Source organism: Eleutherodactylus coqui, chromosome 3, assembly GCF_035609145.1.
Source record: "Eleutherodactylus coqui strain aEleCoq1 chromosome 3, aEleCoq1.hap1, whole genome shotgun sequence".
Lineage (NCBI taxonomy): Eukaryota > Metazoa > Chordata > Amphibia > Anura > Eleutherodactylidae > Eleutherodactylus > Eleutherodactylus coqui.
Window position 1 is genome coordinate 189,708,805 of NC_089839.1, and position 21,985 is coordinate 189,730,789.

Below are 21,985 nucleotides of genomic sequence, written 5' to 3' on the forward strand. Positions count from 1 at the left end.
ACAATCTCTACTCAGAGTCGTTACTTGAGAACCCGTGTCAATCATCCCGATAACCGGAATACCTTCTAATTCCATTTGGATGACAGGACTTGCAGCAATTAGGTCATCATCAGGGCATTTTCCCCACATAATCTCCTTCTCAGTCTCCCCTACTCCGTGCCCTACAGGAGCAGGGGACCTTAGTTTAACGGCAGTCTCTCATAAGCTTGTCGCTGGTCTGGACATCTGGCAGCAACGTGGCCCATCCGTCCACACTCCCAGCAGCGTATTTCCCGTCGTTCTGGACATCGATTTGGGCTGTATATTAGGACAAGTATATGCACAGAAGCAGCACTCCTATTGCCATAAGGCTGGGACACAGTCTGTATATTACAGCCGACCACTTAGCGCAGCACTGTTTTTATGGAAACAGCGTAGCACCCTAACTCTTCAGGGTATGGAAATAGCATACTGAGCTGTGCTACGCTGTTTCCATAGCTCCCATTCACTTCAATGAGAGCTACGAAAAAAGTACTGCACTAAGTTACCAAGACAGATGTGACTATCTTGAGGAAGCCCATAATAGTAGGAGTAGCTGAGATCTGGCAGGATAAATTGACTTAAAATAAGTAGCCTGTGGTGATATCATTGGGTTGCACCTGATTGCCACCATGACCAAAATCTGATGAGCATGTAGATAAAGGTCCCCATACATATTAGTGTTCTTATTTGAACCCTCTAAGGTGTATCAGGGCCACTCAGCTTTCCTCAACAGATGATGTTAGGGAAGGAAGGATGGAGACATTGAATTTCAACACATGATCCTTTTGTTCCCTATGTGGTAAGTCGATTCCAGAGGTGTCTGGCAGCAGCTTACCTCTTTAAGCACACAAGCACCCAACTGAGTTGAGTATTCATGTGTATGGGGGAGCCGGAGTAAACAGCTATCATGCAAATGATTGTTCGGTCAACAGTTGTGGAAGGTGTATAGGCACCTTAAGAGAACCAGAGGCAGGACCCACACCTATCAAACTTATAGGCATATTCTGTGGTTTAAGAGTCCATTTAGAGGGTGTATATGTCGGAGGTTGTGGTGTAGCAATGTAGAATTCAGAACATGATGCAGCAGATGGAGTAACTAAAAAATACTATATTTATTTAACAATGAAGGAATGACAGTGAACAATGAAGTAATAAGGAAAAAGCAACTAAACTTTTAGCTTCTGTATAAATTATTTCTAACTAGGTACTGGGAAGAATTACACTTTATGAGCAATGTGAAATAGCAACAATACCTGCAGAAATAACAACATTTTGCAAAGTTTGTCATGTTCCCCTGAAACACAGATTACATAACACAGCAGTCAGCTCCTTTTGGGGTAACATTCTGCTACTATCAACACACTCTATGAAAACACAATTTACGAAAACCTACTGGAATGTCTCTATATCAATACCTTAGTTCATAACTTTGAGCAACAGAAGTTTACTAAACTGTCCAAATCCTTTGAGGTGCAGTGCCCGCCCATATAACAGGCTTGTTGATTAACTATGTATGTCCCTAGTGCTGTGAACATTTAGTGTCCCCTAATGAGGCCAGCCTCACTTACAGTTTTTGCATGGGAGTCTTTTAATAATAATCAACTTTATTGGTATAGCGCCAACTTATTCCGCAGCACTTGAGTCATTGCTACTACTGGTCCAGGCTTGTCTGGGTTCAAGAGCATGTCTCTACCACTGCTCTCATCTTTATTCGAGCACAGCAGCCCTCTCCAAGTTGAGGATGTAGTATGGCCAGGGGCGTAACTATAGAGGGTGCAGGGGATGCGGTTGCACCCAGGCCCAGGAGCCTTAGGGGGCCCATAAGGCCTCTCTTCTCCATATAGGGAGCCCAGTACTATGAATAAAGCATTATAGTTGGGGGCTCTGTTACAGGTTTTGCATTGGGGCCCAGAAGCTTCAAGTTATGTCTCTGTGCAGCATGGTTTAGGTATGGGTACGGGTACAGATACAGATAGAGAGGGGACTCCAGCTCACGTTTTGCATCAGGGCCCCTGAGCCTTTAGTTACGCCCCTAAGCACGGCTGCTCTCTCTCTGATCTCCAGGCAGTAGGCAGTCTCCAACTGAGTGCCTAATGCCCTCTCCTGGCAACCCCTCTTTCTTCTGCTTTATTCCTCTCATGACACTCTCTGCTTCCCTTGGGATATACCAATATCTACCTCTCACTCACAGGCTGTAGCTCCTCTCAATAATTCCCTGCACTCTCCTGTTGTGCAGCAAAAATTGTCATTTTCATCATGCAATCAGCAAGGTTCCTCTGAGCATGCCCGGTTCTGCTGCGCCACAATTTGGCACATATTTTGGCACACACGACCATTGTGGTACACTTTTTCCGTATTCCCTGTCTATTGCCTTGGTAATCTTTTTATCCTTTACGAATACACTTGATTAACACAAAAACTGCCACAAAAACTGTCATACGATTGCGGTGTACGAGCCCAGTTGTTATCCAGCTCAATACTTACAAGCTCAGCAAGTCAGAAACTACCTATACTGTGCTTACCCCAAGCTGGAAAGCCTAATCTTCCTGTAGACATTGATTGCTGAAGAGTAGATGGCAAAGATTTGTACCAGAGAGTAAAATGAAGATAATTCTGCATCGCACAAGAGCGTGCCGGCTTTTACAAGTAAAATAAATTGTCAGATATTTTCAGGAGATTTATAGAACAGATGGTGACCAGAGAGGCAAATGACTTCACAGGATATATTATGGGCATTTCAACTCATGCAAGACAAAAGCATCTCGAAAATTCCGTCTTCCTCTATCGCAGTCTGCAAATTTGCATTTTTAGATAAGCAAAGACAGTAGGATGGAAAGGTGTGGGATCAAAAGGAACGAGACAACACACAGATATACATTTATAAGAGCTATTTGAGGACAAAACGAATGCGGAGTAATGAGACAGGGAAGGAAGAAGGCAGAGGAGAAATACTTCAAGATCACAGATTTTCAGTAGGTTTATACTGCTAAATTAAATTCTGTTTTTATGGTGAACACTACATAAGGTGCGGGATGTGTCATTAGTTTGTCGGCTTTGAGTTAAGTTGCACAGTTTGTCTGGTGTCAGCGCTGATGAGCAGATTGCTCCTTCTGTGTTTGTCCCGGAGCAGTCTTTGAGAGTAGATTGTGACAAGGAGGGGGCTTCAAAAAGAAGCGGAATTAGGAAAAACATGTTTTTTAAAGCTGTTTTTGTTTTTGAAAGCAATATTGAGTGAGCCGCGAAATACGCGAGAGCAGATATCACTACCAATGGATAGAAATGAGGATTATTTATAGTCAACAGTTCCGGTATTTTTGTATGGAAAGAACAAGCGCAGTATACAATGTTACGCCTGCCATCAAAAATGGCAGAAGCAATGACAGGCTGAATGATAGGTCAATGGGGTTCTTCAAGGTTTACTGGGATCTGTTTGGAAACATACAGGAGCTATCATCACTCTGATGAGGATGACAGCAGGGTCAACTGACCCTGCACAATAGTGGAGGATTGTCTAGAGAGCCCACGTTGTGACACAGTGATAGACCCCAAAGGTCTACCAGAAGACAACCTTATTTGGAAGTGACGCTGGAGTCCATCACTTACCACTAGGGTTTATTTCTTACGGGCTGACTAACAATTAACCTATTTACACACAACGATTATCGTTCAAAATTTGTTCAAGCTATGGCAAATGAGCGATAATCGTTGTGTGTAAATGCGGCCATTGTTCGCTTTTCGTGTGAATGATGATTTTAGGTGAGCTTAAAATCCATCATTCAACTGGAGAGTAGATGACACAGACCGCATGCTGTGCTCACAGCGGGTCCTGGAGATTACATTGTATTCTGCTGACAGCCCATGCGAGAACAATGCAGATGTGTGAAGATCCCAGCCCACATGCTGGGCTCTGCAAACAGCTCCTGGAGTCCCTTTTACATGCAAGTGAAGGTGATAAGGTTTTAATGGACATTAGTGTCCAATAATACTATTGAAAATGATATCTAAAAATTTCAATTGCTTGACAGATTATCTTTGCGTGTAAACAGGCCTTATTGCAAATATATCCTGTGTGTACAATAATAACAACATCGATTAGAAGGCAATTAGAGGTGGACGTTATATTCTCCATACAGGTGATGGGTGGAATCATTTTTTGCAATAGGCCCAAGGAAACCCAGTTCAACACTAAGTCTTAGTGGAAACAGTTATAACACCAAAAAGACCAAAAGGTTGGTCCAGGTTGCAATTTTAGTAGCTTTTCATGTTTTTATTTACATTTTTTTGCTTTTTAGTGATTTTAGTTTTGCTTTCTTTTTGCATGACTTTCTTTGTCATAGGGTGGATTTATGACTATTCCACGCATGCTTAAAGGGAAAACCTAATTAAAATGATCTTTTTCTATGTCAGATAAATATGAAAAAAATGACATTGGTGAAGTCAGTACAAGCAGATCACTAGTGTTCAGCAAACCAGACGTTCGGTTCACGGTGACCCAAAAGCTCAGTCAGTTTGTCCCTACCAAACCTGAGAGTAGGAGGGGGGAGGAGGATCATGGTTACCACTGTTGCATTGCAGCTCTGGGATCCAAAGTTCAAATGTGACCATGGACAACATCTGCATGGAGTTTGTACGTTTGTGTGACTTTCTTCTTCATAACTACCTTTATTTATATAGTGCATATATTTATTGAGAAGAGGGATCAAGAAGAAGCATGGTGACTTAGCGGCTAGTACTGCTGCCTTGCAGTGCTGGGGTTCAAATCTGGCCAAGTGCAACATCTGTATGGGGATAAATAAGTATAATTATTATGAAACACAGGGAGATTGGTGAACCTGGGGCCCCAGCACTGCAAGGCAACAGTGCTAACTGCTGAGCCACAGGATAACCACCATTCTCGTTCGACCGGGATTATTATTGTTGAAGGTTTGGTTTAAATTAGTTTGGATCGAACTAAAATTTGGCGAACTGGCTGAACTTTTCAAAACTTCGCTCATCTCCACAGACCATTCATTTCTTTAAAGAAAGAGCTTTATAGAGGGAGCAAACCCCTTCGGCACTGCTGAGAGATTTCTGATACTAACCTCTAAAGTGCCCTTTTACATGGGCCAACTCTGGGCTATTATAAAGAGCACCGATCCACAACTAGCATGTCAATCAGCGCTCATTATTGCCTTTGACATATGGCAGATAATTAGTGCTGTTGACAGATTGCTTTTGCCTGCAGCACACACCCCTGTTTACACACAGAGTTGTGATTGCCAACAAGTGAGAGCTTTTATATCTGCATTAAAGATGTCATCAGCTGATAACCAAACATTGTGGACATATACATACAGGCCAATGATCTGGCAAATCAATGTTCTTATGAATGTTTGTGCCCGACTATTGGTCCATATAAAAGGACCTTCAAGCATAGAGCCATTCACATTCATGTATTTTTACTTAGAAAGAGTTTTGAGCTCTTTCTCTTGTTCTGGAAATTAGTTACAGTCCAAGATCACCAATGTTGCCATTGTGGCTGCAAAGAACAAAGGGGTCCAAATTCTTTTTCTTGGCCGGAGAGCCAGGCATACGATATATGTACCAAAAAAGTTAATAGTTACTATATTAATTGGAGTGTCTGAAAAAGCCGAACTCCCTCATTGGGCTTTTTTCCATTAACAATGCCCTCTTTTTTGGCCACAATGAGGGTCACAGAAGTCTGACCCTCTCTTCTTGCTAAGCTGCAGACAGTAGTAGGAAGATCTAAGGGAATATACAAGCAAGGCCGGCCTTAGTTATATGTGACCTATACGATCGCACAAGACTCCAGATACCAGCTTGTAAGGGCGGCATCAGGTGGATGTAAGCTAGGGGCTATCACTACCTTAGGTCCACCAGGCCAGATGATCATCTTCTGTGTGGTAGCGTCTTGTAGAGCTGTATGAATCATTTTCCTCCTGGCTCAGACATTTAGTTCTGCTACTCTATTTATGTTATGAGTTTGGTTCTGGTATTGTATTCATTTACAGAGGTTGGTTCATGCTGTATTTATGCTATGAGCTTGGCCCTGCCGCTGTGTTTGTGTTATAAGCTTAGTTCTGGTGCTGTGTTATGGATTTGATTCTGTGCTGTATTTATATATTGAGCTCAGTACTGGTTCTATATTTGTTATGGGTGGTTCTGGTGTTGTATTTATGTACTTATTTTGGTTCTGGTGCTGTATGTATATTATAAGTGGTTTTAGTGCTGCCTTCATGTATTGAGCTTGGTTCTGGTGCTGTACTTATATTACGAGCGTGGTTCTGCTGCTGTTTTTTTATTTACTGAGCTTTGTTCTGATGCTGTATTTATGAATTAAACTTTGTTCTGGTACAGTATTTATTCACTGGGCTGTTTTGGTATGGGTATGCTGGTATCTCGCTGCTTTCTGCACACACAGAATAGAGGTAAAGTGCCTATCAGTGTAATATATGTTGTTATCTCAAATGGGGGCTGCAAAAAATGTCTGCACAGGGTGCCATCTAACCTAAGGCCAGCACTGTACACAGGATCATATACTGGTCATCAGAGTAGCTATATACACAAAACGGTGCCATATCTGCAAACCTTGCTGGATCATGTGAATCTAAATGATAATCGTTCCGTGTAAATGTTGCCAGTGACTGAAAGAAGGATGATAATTTGTTTATTTATTCAGTTTGTGTAAACAGGCAGTCACTCATCTGTGAATGACTGCCTGTTTACTGTGAATGGAGGCTGGAAGAGATCTGCAGCTGCTCCACCTCCATTCACTGAACAATTATTGCTCCTGGGTGAAAGCACACGAGCAACAATTGCTTGGATGTCTGTCAAGTGCTCAAGTGCCTGGCAATCCCATCTAAACAGAGACAGACACGACAGCAGGATCAGACTACACAGGGGTTGTTTGTAGCCTGTAACCCTGGAGCACATGGGTCTGCATAGAAGCTGCATACACAAAATGGTAAGATAGTGTTTATCAAAACACTTCAAAATTGCTACAGTATTATATTAGTGGCATTCAATCAATATAAAATGATTGCAAAAGTTTAGCTAAAGTTTAAAACCTTCTCTAAGTTTTGCTGGGGGGGAATTATTATTGTTTTTCTCCCCACTTTTGGGCGCTTTGGTTATTTACATGCACGCCGGTAACAGGTTGCTTACAGCTTAGACTTAAATCCACAATAATACCAGTGATACAACGTTTCTTTTCTTGACTACCAACAGATATTTGTAATCAGTTTATTACACTTCTGCTTTTCCAATTCTGGAGTCCTTAGGTGCTTTCAAGCAGGCGCCTGCTATGCCTGGAGACACAACTTATCTTTATATACCAGAGAAAGCCACGGAACGCGCACTGCTTCCATAAACTCTGCTGACTTATATATTTTTTCTTCTCTCTGCTACTCAGACTTTGCAATTAGCCTTACAGGCAAGCACAAAATCAATCATTTGACTAATCCAGGTAATTAAAAAATATGTAAATTGCAATGTACCTGAGACTGACACGGAGTCATTACAGAACAATTCTTTGCTCCAATGAACTATGTGGAATTCCATTGTACCTATATTGTCTACAGATGATAGCAAGTTTTATTCATTTTCATATATTTAAGAGGATATTAGAACTTGACTTTCTTTTTTTGTTACATTTAAGAGAACCTGCCAGCTTCAATCAATGAAGGTAGCAATTTTGTACTTTGGGTGGATTCAAGAGATGTGAGAAAGTACAAGTAAAGAAATAGTTAGAACACCTCCTACCCTACCGAGAGCTCAAACTGTATCCTTATAGGGGGTCGGAGCTCTGCTTTTCAAACAAAGATCTAAATCCGCTGATTGTCTTCACATATTAGGGGGAATTTAGTAAAGGACATCTGTCAGCGTCCCCTCTGGTACTAAGCAAGTAGCACGGCGGAGGTGTTGACATGGCTTACAGGCTTCTTCAACAACCCTGACTGCTGAAACTTCAGAAGGACCCCCTGATATCAGCTCTTGATACGACCATGTGCTTTATGTAGATGTGGCTAGAATGGTCTGATGGGAAGTTTCACTTAAGAGTGATTATGGGTGGCTGTTGTAGGTACCTACATTTCAGAAACCAGGAGCCATACCTGCAGCCTGGTTCTCTCCCTTTAGTTTCCATATTGGCTGTGCTGGCATGGCAACCTAAATACCCACCATAGCCATCCAGCATGTCATGCCCCAGCAATTACTGAAGAAGAGGTTTTTCCTTGAAACGTGTTTCTCCTGCTGGTTATACTCCCCATACAATAAAATCTTCTTATCGTACCATCATCAACATTTTTTGGAGTTGTTGCACCTTGAGCCATTTTTCTTTCACTTCCACTGTGTACTTCCTGACCTGTCTTGTACAGGTACACGTCTGGCCGGTAGCACCTCCTATGTACACTTGTACAGCTGTTCATCAATGAACTTCATATATCCACCTATGGAGTAGCTCCTCCAATCTCCTTTCACCTGTTTGCTTTAAAAGGAGGCGGGTATCTGGAAGAGATCGCCAGTGTGCTCCTCCTCCATTTAGTGAGCGATCATCAATCCTATGTGAATGCAGAGGAGAGCAAAATCGCTGGGAAGGCTGTTGTCTAAAATAAAAGTGCTCTTAATAGAGCATTATACGATCCTCAGCACCTCTCGCTGGTCTGAATGATGGCTCTAGTATGACACTAACAGCCAATCAAAAGCCGGAGAAAGGCTTGAGGATCTTGAACAGCGTGAGAGATGCAGAAAGCCCAGGACCACTCTCTAGTAATGGACCGCCCATTGGACCACTCTAGCCTCATTTACATACAGCATGCCAGGGCTGTTTTACATACAGCATGCCATTCACTGGTATCAAAACCTGACCCCTTCTACACCATCACATACTTTTTCGTAAAAAATTCCCAAACACTGATACTCACCTGATCCATCAGGCTGCACTCCTCCTCAAGGCTTCCCTGTGGTCTCTATTCACTTAAGGGTACAGGGATCATGTGCCCATCTAAGCACATGACCGCCAATCACCAGCCTCAATAGGTATCGAGACTGGTGATTGAACACAGTGTTCACATGCACACGCCTGCACACGAACAGGTCGGATCCCGCAGCGGAATCCAGCCCTGTGCCCAGCCATTGACCCTGCGTACCTGTCCGGAATCTTCTCAATCTGTACTGCGGATGGTCTGGCCGGTGTGCATGCGCAGTGCAGATTTTGCCGCGCCGTCGCTAGGTGATGACACGGATCCCGCAACCTTGCTGCTATGATTGTGGAAGGACCATGGATCGGACGGCTTTCATTGACTTCAATGGAAGCTGACCACGTGGAATCTGTCTAAAAATAGAGCATGCTGCGATTTTTCCTTCATGGGCAGAAAATTGCAATTAATTTCCGCTCATGTGCAGGCAGTCTTACTTTTTATCTGAGGATGTGGATACAGTTGGAACTGGTGCCGCTGTCAGGGCACTTTGGCACTACCGGGGAATCCAGTGTAGATGCACCATTTGCCCTATGGGTAAAGTGGTCTTGCAGCATGCAGTGGTATCAAAAGCTGATTTTGGATCCTGATGCAGTATGAGAAGCAGGAAGGGTATGTAGAACCTGTTCCCCATGTCAGTATTTTTGCCCCTTAATAGCTGCAGAGACACTGACAGGAGTCCTTTTACTTAGATATTTCATACACCTATCTGACGGAAGAAACGCTGGGTGAAAGGCCTGCCAGTCTTGAACATCATTTTTTTTCATTCACACAGTTTTTGAGAGCTGGGACCCTGCTAAATTTTTATATTAAGTCTCATCACCAATGGGTTTCCATCGCTCCCATTGAATTCAACGAAGAGATGACCATAGTTCTGCATTGGTTCCTTTTTGTTCTATAAATCCATACCAGGGTCTCTACCCCCTGGGTGCCATTAATGTAACACTTTTGACATTACTGACCGACATGCCAAAAAAACCTTTTTGTCTAAAACCCCCTTAGAGCACTAGAGACTACAGAGGCCATCTATCATGAGCCATACAATATACTGGTGTCTTTGCATGTGGCAGAGGGGCTTTGAGCCCCCTTGGGCACCAGGGTTCGGTGTAACTGCTAGGATCTGTGTGCATCTTCACCCCCTATAGCTATACACCCGGTAGGTGAAACATCTGCCAGTATTCAGGAAACTTAGATTAGTCAGGACTTTAAAAAAAGAAGAGAGATCAAAAATATAATACAATTCATCTGGAATTGCACCATTCAGGACATTTAATCTTTGTACAAAGCTTGTTTATTTAATTGTATAGTATATTGTTCCAGAAATCTATGTTCTATTGTTGACGGTTGCAGACAATGATTGTGTAAATCAAAGCCTCCTTTCAGAATGACACAGCTGCAAGACCAGAAAAGATGACTGAATAAAACAGATTATTCTTGTTTCATTTCTTTAAGTGTTTTATATAAAAATATATGCTTGGAGCCAATCAGACGCCTTCTATTTTTGTAAAAAAATTCTTAATTGGCAGAATCTTTTCCACACCTGCTTAAAAACCTTTACACAGTAGTGTATGAATCAGCTCCATAGATGGGAGGAGTGAAGACCACCCTATCCATACGTCTGCTTTTATTCTGGGCAACTCAATGCCCCCCAAATAAGCTTTTTTCCACTCTGCATACCGTATGCTAATTAGGACTAAACCATCTAATGGATGGTGCAATTTTTGGCACTAATCTGGCATGTTCTTCCACCTTTCACAATAAAGGCCCATTTACACGGAATGAATGTCCCCGCATACACTCACTCCTGTGCTTTTGCACAGGAGTTAGTATAGCTGGCTCGCTCACAGAGCGGCCAGCAGGGGGGCCAGGGAGGCTGCAGGAGATATCTCTCCCCGCTCTCTCCCGCCCTGGGACGTAATCTAGCGTCCATCCAGTACTGAACGGCTGCTATTTACACTGAGCGATCAGCTAATCGCCCATCGTTTATGCTGCAAAAACGATGGATGATGAGTTGATCGCTCAGTGTAAATAGCAGTCGTTCAGTACTGAATGGCTGCTATGTTAAGTCCAAGGGGGGAGTGAGAAATTTCCTGCAGTCTCCCCGCTGTGAGCCAGCGATACTAGCTTCTGTGCAGCAGCACGGGAGCGAGTATGTGCGGGGATGAGTGTGGGGCCTTAACTCTGTTGTTAAATTTATTGCCCAGTTGTAGACTATCAATGGCTTATCTTTAGGATATGTTATCAATAGTAGATCAGTGGGTTACCTCTGCCTGGAATCCCCACTGATCAGCTCTTTGCTGGGCCTTTGTAACCATTAACTGAGCTGATTTCTGCAGAAAACAGACAGCTGTATTCTCATATTAGTTGCCAGGTTTGGCATTCACTTTAATGAGAACTTTGCCAGTAATACCAAGCCTGGCCACTGCAGTGAGAACGGAGTTGTCTGGTTTCTGCAAGAATAAGCTCAGTGCATGAACACAGTGACCCAGCGTACAGCTGATTGGCAGGTACCCCGGGTGATAGACTTCCACCCCCCTTCCAACTTATCTACAATGGTTTACAACTGGACAACCCCTTTAATTGATGTCTCCAGCTCTAGCTAGAGACTCTGTGCACTCCATATGTTGTGCCTGCACCACACTTACAGGAAAGCTACATTCGCAGTCACTTTAAATCACTGCACATGCCACCTCTCCCAAAAGGGCGGAGCATACAGTGTCATGAATCTACAATATCTCCAGCTCCCTTGAGCTGGAGACAGCAATCAATTAACAGTGGGTGGTGCTATTACAGAAGGAGGGTAAGGACACCAAACCAGTGCTGAGTAGACAGTTTAGTCCTAATTAGAATATGGTGAGGCAGAGAAAAAAAGCTGATTTTGCGGGTATGAAGTAATACCCCAATTCTTTCTGTATATGGGCTCCAAAGGTTGAAAAGATGGTGTTACAAATATATACTGTAGAAAGATGATAGATCTCCTTTAAATTTTACTTCACACGATATGAGACAGAATTTCGCTGATTAAAGTCCATTTTTAATAAAACCACTGAAATCTGAAGAAGTGAAACGTGAGTATTTATGACATGGTGTCAAAATTTCAGTTCCCGTAAGAAAGATCTGTCAAGACGCCTTTTAAATGAGTCAATGCTATTGAAAGAGTGAGAAGTTGTAAGGTTCTTCATCGATCCGTGCTAAAGGTGATAGACAGCCACAAGTATCTGATCAATACGAGAGGCTCTGCAACCAACGCATTACACAGTTATGGCAATTTACAAAAATAAGGAAGCTGACGTGATACCATAAATTCAATTCTATGAAGTATGAGGAGTCAGGTCAGCTTGTGCAGATCTTATTAGGTGTTGACTGATAAAATTACCTAAGTGTCTCCTAAGCAGAAAGCACCAAAGTACCCATAAGTAGTCCTTTATTCAAACTTTGTGGAATTTTTTGGAAGTGGTTTAAAGGGATTGTCCTGGTCTAAAAGACTGATGACCTTTCTTCAATATAGCTCATCAATAGCTGTTTGTTGGGTGTCTGCCACCCAGAACCAAGACCAACCAGTTGTTTGGTCTAGGCCCCATTCACATGGGTGGATGTAAGTTGATTTTCAGGCACAGCTTGCATTGGACAGTAAGAGGACACACAATCATCTGCTGCCCAATACCCACGTCAGTGGACATTGCATATCGGATTCTGCTTCATGATGTGGTGCAGAATAGCGCATGCCTCGTGCCACATGACATTGGTCTTCGTGAAAAAACACCCATGTGTATAGCTGAATTGGCTATAAGGGATCTTTGTGCTGTCTCTGAAATGCACGGACAGCACACAGATGAGAAATACACCTGTGTGAATGGCCCTAAGTATTGCAGATACAGATCCTATTCACTTTATTGGGAATTTTGCCTGTAATACCATGTCGAGCCACTGCAAAGTATACAGAGCTGTCTGCTTCCTGCTCCTTACACCAAAGCTCCCCAAAAATTGATGGAACCTTGCAAAAGGATTGATGTTTTCTACAGAGCACAACTGGTATTGTGACTTGGTTTCAGCTCAGGTCCATTCACTTTAACATGGCTGAGCTGCAATAATACCAATCCTACTGTGGATAAAGTTAGCATTGTGTCTGGTGCTTTGTGGAGTAACATAACTTGTTCTACTTTTACCAAAGCCCCTTTCTTATTGTAATGGTTAGAGATCCCAGCTGACAAACCTGCACCAATCATATATAGATGGCCTATCCAGATTAAGTACTATTTGTACAGAACCCCTAAATGTTTGTTTTATGATTCCAGTTTGGATCTACGACTGTAATGCAGATAGTCAAAATACCAAAATGGTGGAAGTGAGAACTGACTTTTCTAGGTACTACGTAATTGTGGCCATTGACGTTGTGACTTTTATATTTACATGCATACATACAGTGCAGATCACATATAGTTTGCTTATTGGGACATTTTAAGTTAGTATAAAGTGGCCCCCCACATCAGAACCCCCTATAGTTGCCAGTGCTGCAAGGAGACTCTCTTTCTCACCCTGGAGGAACTAGATTTCCTACACCTGGTATCTCTAAATCAGGAGACTGTTTAAAGGTATAAGGACTTTTATATTGAGAACCTTTCCTTAGGATAGGTCATCCATATCAGATCGATGGGAGTCCAACTCCTGGAACCATCACCGATCAGCTGTTTGAATGGCTGTGTATGGGGGGTATGTGATATTTGCATTGTGATTTTAAGGGAGGGTGGAGATGAGGAGATCAGTCAGTGCAGTTACTCTGCAGAGTGAGGAGTGGGGATACTTCCTTCATGAAACCTCCTTGGTGCAGGAACTGCCATACAGTTGTGAGCCCCCTGGTAGTGGAGATCTCAGTTGGACTAAGTCCAGTTGCAAAGCAGTTACAGAAAGGGATTTCTGTGTGGACGCTATAGAGAGACTTCTTGTCATTGTCCATTCCCCGGTATCCAACAATATCAGTGAGCATGCTGCAGTTCTAGAAACCAGGCCCAGTACCTGAGTAAGTACTGCTTTCGAGAAACTGGACTTTTGGATTGATAACACCCGGCAAATGGGGGATATAAAAATGTACTTTACCTGGCAAACAGGCGAAGTCTATATCATTTGTTTCCCGCCTGAGTACGGGGATCTGTTATTGTCGGTTCCAGTTAATTATTGCATTAAAAGTTCTGCTTTGTTCATATATTCTATACAGGTGTAACAGTAATTAGGCTATTTTCTTAACGTGGCTTGGATATTAAAAAAATACCCCCCATCAGAAAGATAAGGCTACTTCACTTACATACTCAGGAGAAAAAATACCAACACTAATATAGTGAATCTCCCTGGGATTAATTATCTCAAATGAGAGAGCTTCAAGGTCTTTATTTCAGGTGTTATATATTTATTGTCCTCTATATGGTAAAGATCTCCCCACGATGGCTATATTTTGTAATATACAGGACCCAATGCAGTTCAACCTAAAGTAGATATCCTCAAGGATCATTTCTTCTAAATCCATTTATTATAATACTCAAGGTTCACACGTGGACAAGTAGTGGCAAAAATTAAAAGCCTGCCTAAGATTGGTTCCACAACTGCATTGGGGCTCCACTGTCTTGCTCCATGTGGGGAGCAGGAACCGAACAACGCTGGATGGACCCTGTTGACTATAATGGGGTCCGTCTGCTTTCTGGCCAGCTCCCCGGCTTATGGACGGAAGAAAAAGCACTGCGACTTTTTCTTCCAGTATTTTGAGATATATCTATGACGCGGATGTGATACTGGCCAAATACAATATTCTCATAATAGGCTGAGTCTCCTTATTATATTCAACCACACATAGTCCAAAGTGCTAACTTGGTATCATACTATCTGTTATATTAGGTTACGTTATACTATTGCAGCCTGTTGTGGCATGTAAAGCTAGATTGTCAGCACCTATGTAGACCAGGAGATGTTGGTGACCCTGCACGAGTTGGTTCTAACACTCCTGGACGTACCACCTGTTCTCCTACTTATTTGCCACTTTCCTCCGGAGAGAAAGGGAATGCCCAAGCTTGACCCCAGTTCCATACCACAACTGTGCTGCTTGGTCGAATACCTCTTCATTGTATAGTATGGTATTGCAGCTCAATCCCATAAAGATGAATGGGACTGAGCTACAAAAAGGCCATCTGAGCAATGAACATGACGCCACAACCCAAAGAAGAGGCCACAATGCTTACCTGAGTAGTGTAGACTCTTCAAGCTGCTGATTGGCAGGGGTACCAGTAGACGGCCCTCTACCGATCTAAGATTGATGACCTAAGAGTTAAATCACAGATAATCCCTATAATTTGCTTTACCATTTAGATTTCCCCACCACAGTTGATCATGCGGAGAAGTCTGGTCTGAAGACCCCTTCCATCAGCTAGTCTTTGAGGACTTATCCAAAATGGACAAGTCCTATAAGAGTTGAACTTTGCCTTTGCTTGTCAGGGCCTGTTGAGAGTTACAGTCTGGAAACAGCTGGATAGCCACAGATTTGGGGCCACCTCTCCCTTGCAGTCCTGCTACACACCATACTTGTCCTTTGCTTCTTTAAGAATAGAATATATATATATACACACATATATATATTTTATGATTCGGTCCATGGGCTGAGTCTCGTGGGATCAGTCCGATGTAAGGAAACTGTAGTCCTTTTAGTCTGTGTATAATTATCCTACCTCCGGATCAATGTATAAGCCACAATGTGGTGGTTTGTAAAATCATTTTCGAGTAATATCTCCAAGGACAAACTATTCTTTCACCCTTTAGTAAATAAACACGGTTTGGAAGGGCAGAGATTCATCATAAATTGGACAGAGTCTAAGCCACTCCATCCAGAAATGATGAACACAACAGCTTTCAGAATCCATCAAATTAATTCTCCTCAGATCTTTCATTACATGCTCATAAATTAATCATGGTATTTATATGTCAGCCTGATATAGCCAATTGGCTCGCCGTTACACTCACTTTGCCCTTTGCACCAACTGAACAGTTACATCACCCAAAATAAGAGACTCTACGCAGGAGGAATAGACGGCTCGGTCATGCTTCATGCACAGGAGGAGCAGTGAAATGCATTTATACTTATCAATTAATCCGTCCCTTCATTCATGGCTTTGTATGCTGATTTATGCAACATAATGTCTGAATTGTGTAGGCAGAGGATTGGGATCTTTAGAAGAGATCAAAGAAGAGTATTTGCAACACAGACATTGGGATAAAGTATGCTAATATATGTAAAATATTATTTTAGGACAAATTGGCCACTAGGGGGCATTATTATATTGCTGCCTTTAAAAGACATTTACAGACAACTTATTTTAGTTCCAATATGCACTCATTGACAAAATATAAAGCACTAAGATGGAGTTGTTGGAATCGGATGAAACTTTCTATGTGTGAATGCAATGATGATATATGCAAGTGATTACAATATTAGAGCAAAAGAATGGGTTTATTGGGGAAAACTGTACAATGCAAAGGAGGCTCTATTACCCAGTTGGACCACCTCTACCCTGGATACAGTATGAGATACAGGCATACAGGCTCTATATGTTATGCTGCACATTTACCTAGAGATGTTGCAACTGAGCCTCTAGATCCTGCACATACGTATGCTGCCAAAGCTGGTGGCCCAGCTGGTCCCATAAATGCTTGATCAGCAATAAATCTGCTGACCGGGCAAGCCAAGGAAGTGTGGCAGCATGGCGGAGGCATTCTTGTAAAACCCTTGCTGTGTGTGCAATGAGTTAGACCGAGCGCAGACCACCGATAAGGGTAAAGCAGCAGGGAAAAAGATGGTTGTCAACAGTGGCTCTGCTGCTCCCCTAAAACTTGGACAATCACAATCTGGGCTAGTAAGCCAAATCCAGTGGTAAAAATAAATAAATTAGGCAGCTGTTATGGCCTGATTCCTACGGAGTCAGGTAGGGGAAGATGTTTGTTTGTCGTGACGCCAGTCCTTATATGAGTAGGGACCCATTCCGGACAAAAATAATAAATATAAAAAGTCGATAAATAAAAAATAATGAGGGTAGTAGTTCTTGCTCCTGGTGCGTTAGTGCAGTACCTCAGTACAGTATGTTGATGATGGGAAGAGACTCCAGGCAACAGACTTTAATGGATGAAACAACTTTTAACCATTTATTGGCAGGGAGATAGAAAGTACTTGATGTTGCAGTAATGACTTAAATTGCATTAATTTCACTTGAGTAGATGACAACTTGTCACATTTGGTAGACATTGCTTAATACTGTACTTTCCTCAGGGACTTGACGTTAAAGACATTACATTTGGGACCTTCCAGCTTTTCTCCCTGGCTTTGAATATTCCTTGCTGACTTGATCTCCTCGTCTGACTTTCTCTCTCTTTACCTCTCTCCTTCCTCTTCTGTTCTTTCTAACAATTCCAGCTGTGTTGGTACTCACACTTTTGATGTCCTAACTCCCCGCTGCACTGGTTAGTACAGATGTTTTCTGTGGAAGACTTCATAAAGATGTTTGTCTTGTTCCTCCCTAGTCTCTATCTCTAGCCTGTCTTCTCTCAGCTATCTCCAGGACTAGACTTGCTAACCCCGCCCACTCTATATCTTTCTTCTCAACCAATCGTACGCTAGGGGAGAACTGACTATTCAATCCTAGGCTAGCTAGGGGTGACTGATGGGTGTTAGAGCAGGTTAGGGTCTTCTGCAAAGTCATTCAGTGTAAGGTGGTAGGAACACCAAAAGTTAATATTATTGGCCAATTAAATTGATACACACCTAATTATACAAATTTTCAAATATACATACACACATTCACAAAGTGACTACAGAAGTGTTGTGGGACCCCAACTCTGGGGTACTATATGTGTGGGTAAGCATTATCCTGCTTAAAAATGCCTGTGCATGTCACTGAGCTGCTAGTATCCCTCAATCACTACTAGGGATAACTGGCTGTCACATGCGATGGTTCCCTAGGTCATCACATCAGCAGCTGACGTAGTGTATTGCTCCAGAACAAAGGCAGGATTGAAGGCCTCAGATATATCCGTCTTCTTCATGAGCACTACTGGTACTACACACAGACTTTGACTACTCTCAACGACTCCCGAATTCAGCATCTTGGTACAATTTCAGTGGTATTTAATGGTATTTCTCTCAAATGGGAGCTGCATATCCAGTTGGTATTTCATGCTGAATAATGTCAGTGTACCCAAAGTCTTTGGCATTTTGGGTAAATGCTGCTTGGAACTGCCACAATAAATCTTCAATCGCTAGTACTTGTTCTAAGGCGAATAATGTCAGATAAGCCTTCATCTGTTCCAGGATAATTTGCCTGTTTCACTGAGGTGTTAGTACATCTCTTGTGTGGACACAGCCAAAGTCCACGCATTACAAGGCACTGGTGTCAAGGACACTTCCCTGTTTTTGATGACTACTTCTAGATGCACATACATTCAGGCAAGTTCTGCTCCTGAGGCTAGTGTGAGCTCTTCAAACCCCAATTTAACGCACCATGCATAAAATTTCCCTTCTCACACCACAGCTAACATCCAGATGACCAAGGCATCCTTTCCCAACTCTCTAAGCTCCACTGGTTCAGCCATAACTTTAGCTCCTTTTAATCTTTGATGTGTCCCAATCGGCAAGATCAGGATAGTCTCAGTCCAAGGAGAAAGGGTGAGAATGGCTCTTCCAGATAATGTGACAGTCCTCACTTCCCATTGTCCGGATATACTCTTTTGTAAACCACACGCTCAGATTAGTTGCCGGAAGGCTTTCTGTGTCAGAAATTGTTTGCTCTCTTCTTAGTAATCATGGTCTGGTCTTATTTATGTAGAATAGTTATGCCCAGTATCACAGGGAAATCTTCTCAGAAGAGTTCACAGATGATGATTATGCCTTTCTTGCCAATGTCCTTCCCACAATTTCGTACTGTTATCCAAGAAACTCCTGTTACAAAATGATTAGTCAATTTAAATACAGTTTCTTTTTTAGGCTTAACTAAGGCCTGGAAATGTTGATTGACTCCCTTTCATTCAAATTCAGCCCACATCATTGGGCACTGAGCAATTAAATGCTTAGAGCAATTATTAGTGGGTTCTCCCCACACCTGCCCTACAGTATGTCTCATTACTGCAGGAGGCGTTAGTTTAAGAGCTCTTATAGACATTGAAGCACCTAACTCCTTCTCCATACATTCTTCTAATATTGCAGCTCTTGCCAATCACCGCATCATCTCGCACTTCAAGGTGGGGCCGCAGGCCAACTTCTCTCAACAGGGGCGGGCTGACCGGTGTTGATATGGGGGCTCTTCATATCTTGGCCTCTCAGACAGGGGCTGACTCATTTTAGCCTTACCTGGAATTAATTCTTCTTTTACAGAGATCAGTGTAATTCACAAACCATTTTCTCCCATCTTTTCTCTCCTCCAATGGCTTGTGACCATACAACCTATGTTCTATAGTCTTCATCTTGGCTCCGGGCAACTGCTTCGGTGAGCAATCGGTGGAAAGTCAACGAATGATTGACCAGAACCGGTTCACAAAGGATCTACAAAAGGGAACACTGAGTAACTTGAGAATAAACTTATATCTCAAGATTTGGTCCATTAGACACATGGTGTTTATTCCAGATGCATCTCGTTTTTATGCTGGCTAGGTCCAACTGTTAAGACTTCAACCTTTTGCTACATTGAGATGGTAGAAGCCTTTGGCAGAGCACGGTGCCCCTTCAGCTCTAATTTTGTTTTCTATAAAAATCTATGTTCATTGTTCAGTTCTCTCAAACCCTGCTTCTCACATGAGAGGTGGGAAAATCTGCTGGAAGTCAAGGAGGCACAATGTTTAACCAAATTCCTTTGCCCCTTCATTCTAGTGAGCCATAAAGGTCTCAGTCACCAAACCCCTATCTATCAAAAATGACATCAATAAAAACCTGTTATGTCCGAGCTGGATCCAAAGCCTTGTCTGGACTAGAGGTAATATATTGTCTTAAAGGAGGGTTATACACACAATATATGAACACAATGTATATAACAAATCCAAAAGTTGGGTAAAGGGGAAATCTGGCCCTAACTTATTAATGCGAGGAGACCCTACCTAAAAGTAGAGTACTCGCCCTGATGTGGGAGTCCATATGTCAAGAACCCGGAGTGACCCTGATTCTGGCTAGTTGGAAACAGGGATAATGATAGCAATAATGTATATATACTGTATGTGAAGCTGGATGTTTTATTGGCACACAATTAACCAGATGAGACACCAATGCATAGATAGCAAGGAGTCAGGATATAGATGTAATAACATTCCAAATCGTACTAAAGTCAAACAGACTTATCTGAACTGTGGAAGAGGACAGGAGCTGCTGAATTGACCTACTAGACATACTAGACGTATAACCGGCGTCCTCTTTGAGTAGAAGTCAGAATAAATGCTGATTGGCTGGCTGGCTGGCGGACACACCTCGCAGCCAACCAGTCCATCGACACATCAGCAGAGAAGTGAGCATGTTGGCGTTTTGCATGCGCCAGTGTGTGGATCACATAGGCCAGGACTGATGCCGTGACATCACACCGTTTTGACATTGCAGCTGAGCCGTGACAACATCTCTGACATGTCAGAAGTTTTTGAAAATAATGGTGACCCTTTAATAAACTTTGCGTTTTAATTCCTCATCACCTTCCAAATCGCTGCTTGCTGTCTCTGAATGTAATCATTCCTTATTTGCATTCAGTCTGACCGAATTCAGACTGGATCCTATTCACACAGCTCAGGAGTTCGATGTAATAGACACAGCAGAAGGACAAATATATCTAGAAGGAAGAAGAAGACTTTATATGCGACAATTAAGGACACAAGTAGAGTTTGAAACACATCTGTGTTCCGGGTTTTCAGCATAATTTTGGCTTTTATTCAATTTACAATATAAAAGATTTCAAATCCATTCCATGGAGCTGGATTGTCCTGTCCTGCTTGCATGCTCTTGGTCTGTGTAGATCTATAACTTGGAACTTGATCTCCTTCCAAGAGGATGGTGAGCTGGTGTATGTTCCCCTTCAACAAATATCTCTACCATATTGGATTCCAGATAATAACTCACTGCCCTATTCATTGTAACAAACTCTCGACCATACCCATTGCAGAATAGTATTCAGTGCTATATGGCAATGACAATGCCTTTCTACCGAACCATGTAGAGAGAAAGCTTTGGAACCATAAAAATTGGAGTTAGGCTTCAATGAGGCCACAGGGGCTAAAATGGTCTACAGCTGTCATACATAATTCGTAATCCGGAGTCATTCGCCTTTGGGAGGTGTGCCATGGCACTCACATGGATGTCTCATATTCTACAAAAACTGGCATCCGATACATGATCCATTAGGCACAGAGCAGCACCAAGATGAGTGCCAGTCAAAAATGCCAAGCAGCTGCGGTCGCAGGCAAATTTTACTATTGCTAGTGTTTTAAACCTTCAAAATGAAATTTTTGATGGCGCATAATGTAGATTACATGTTAACAAATTGAATAATATACTATATGGCGAAACCTTTTTGGGACAACCATGCAAAATTGTATTAAAAAGTCTTCTAGAATGGAGGTCTTCTCAAAGAAAAATGTCCATTATGCATGATACATGGTGGAAGTAAAACTCTGTCCTCAGAAATCTCATTAGGATAAGGGGATGTCTTCTCAAAGAGCTGGTGGAAAGGTTTTACTGTACCTTTTAGAGGAAAGTCTCATACTTCTTACTAGCACTCTGTAGATGCCTTTACTCTGCCTGCCAACTCTTGCATGCTGAATGTTCAGCAACCCCATATATACCAGCTACTCTGCTATAGTCTGCTGGACTTTCCTCTGTGAACAGTGTTATGTTGCTATCTGTCAGTGCATGTGCTGGACATGAGGTTTGGACAATCCTGTTTAGGGTGCATGGTGTGGTGTGTTGTATGCAAATCCATGGCATGTTGGTGTGAGCT

The 21,985-nt window shown here is 42.4% G+C and overlaps 1 protein-coding gene across 2 annotated transcripts in view; it reads left to right on the forward strand.

The window, feature by feature from the left end:
- The window catches only part of TAFA1 (TAFA chemokine like family member 1), a 368,460-nt gene that overhangs the window by 163,614 nt on the left and 182,861 nt on the right, over positions 1-21,985 (forward strand). The gene's annotated exons all lie outside the window — the stretch shown is intronic.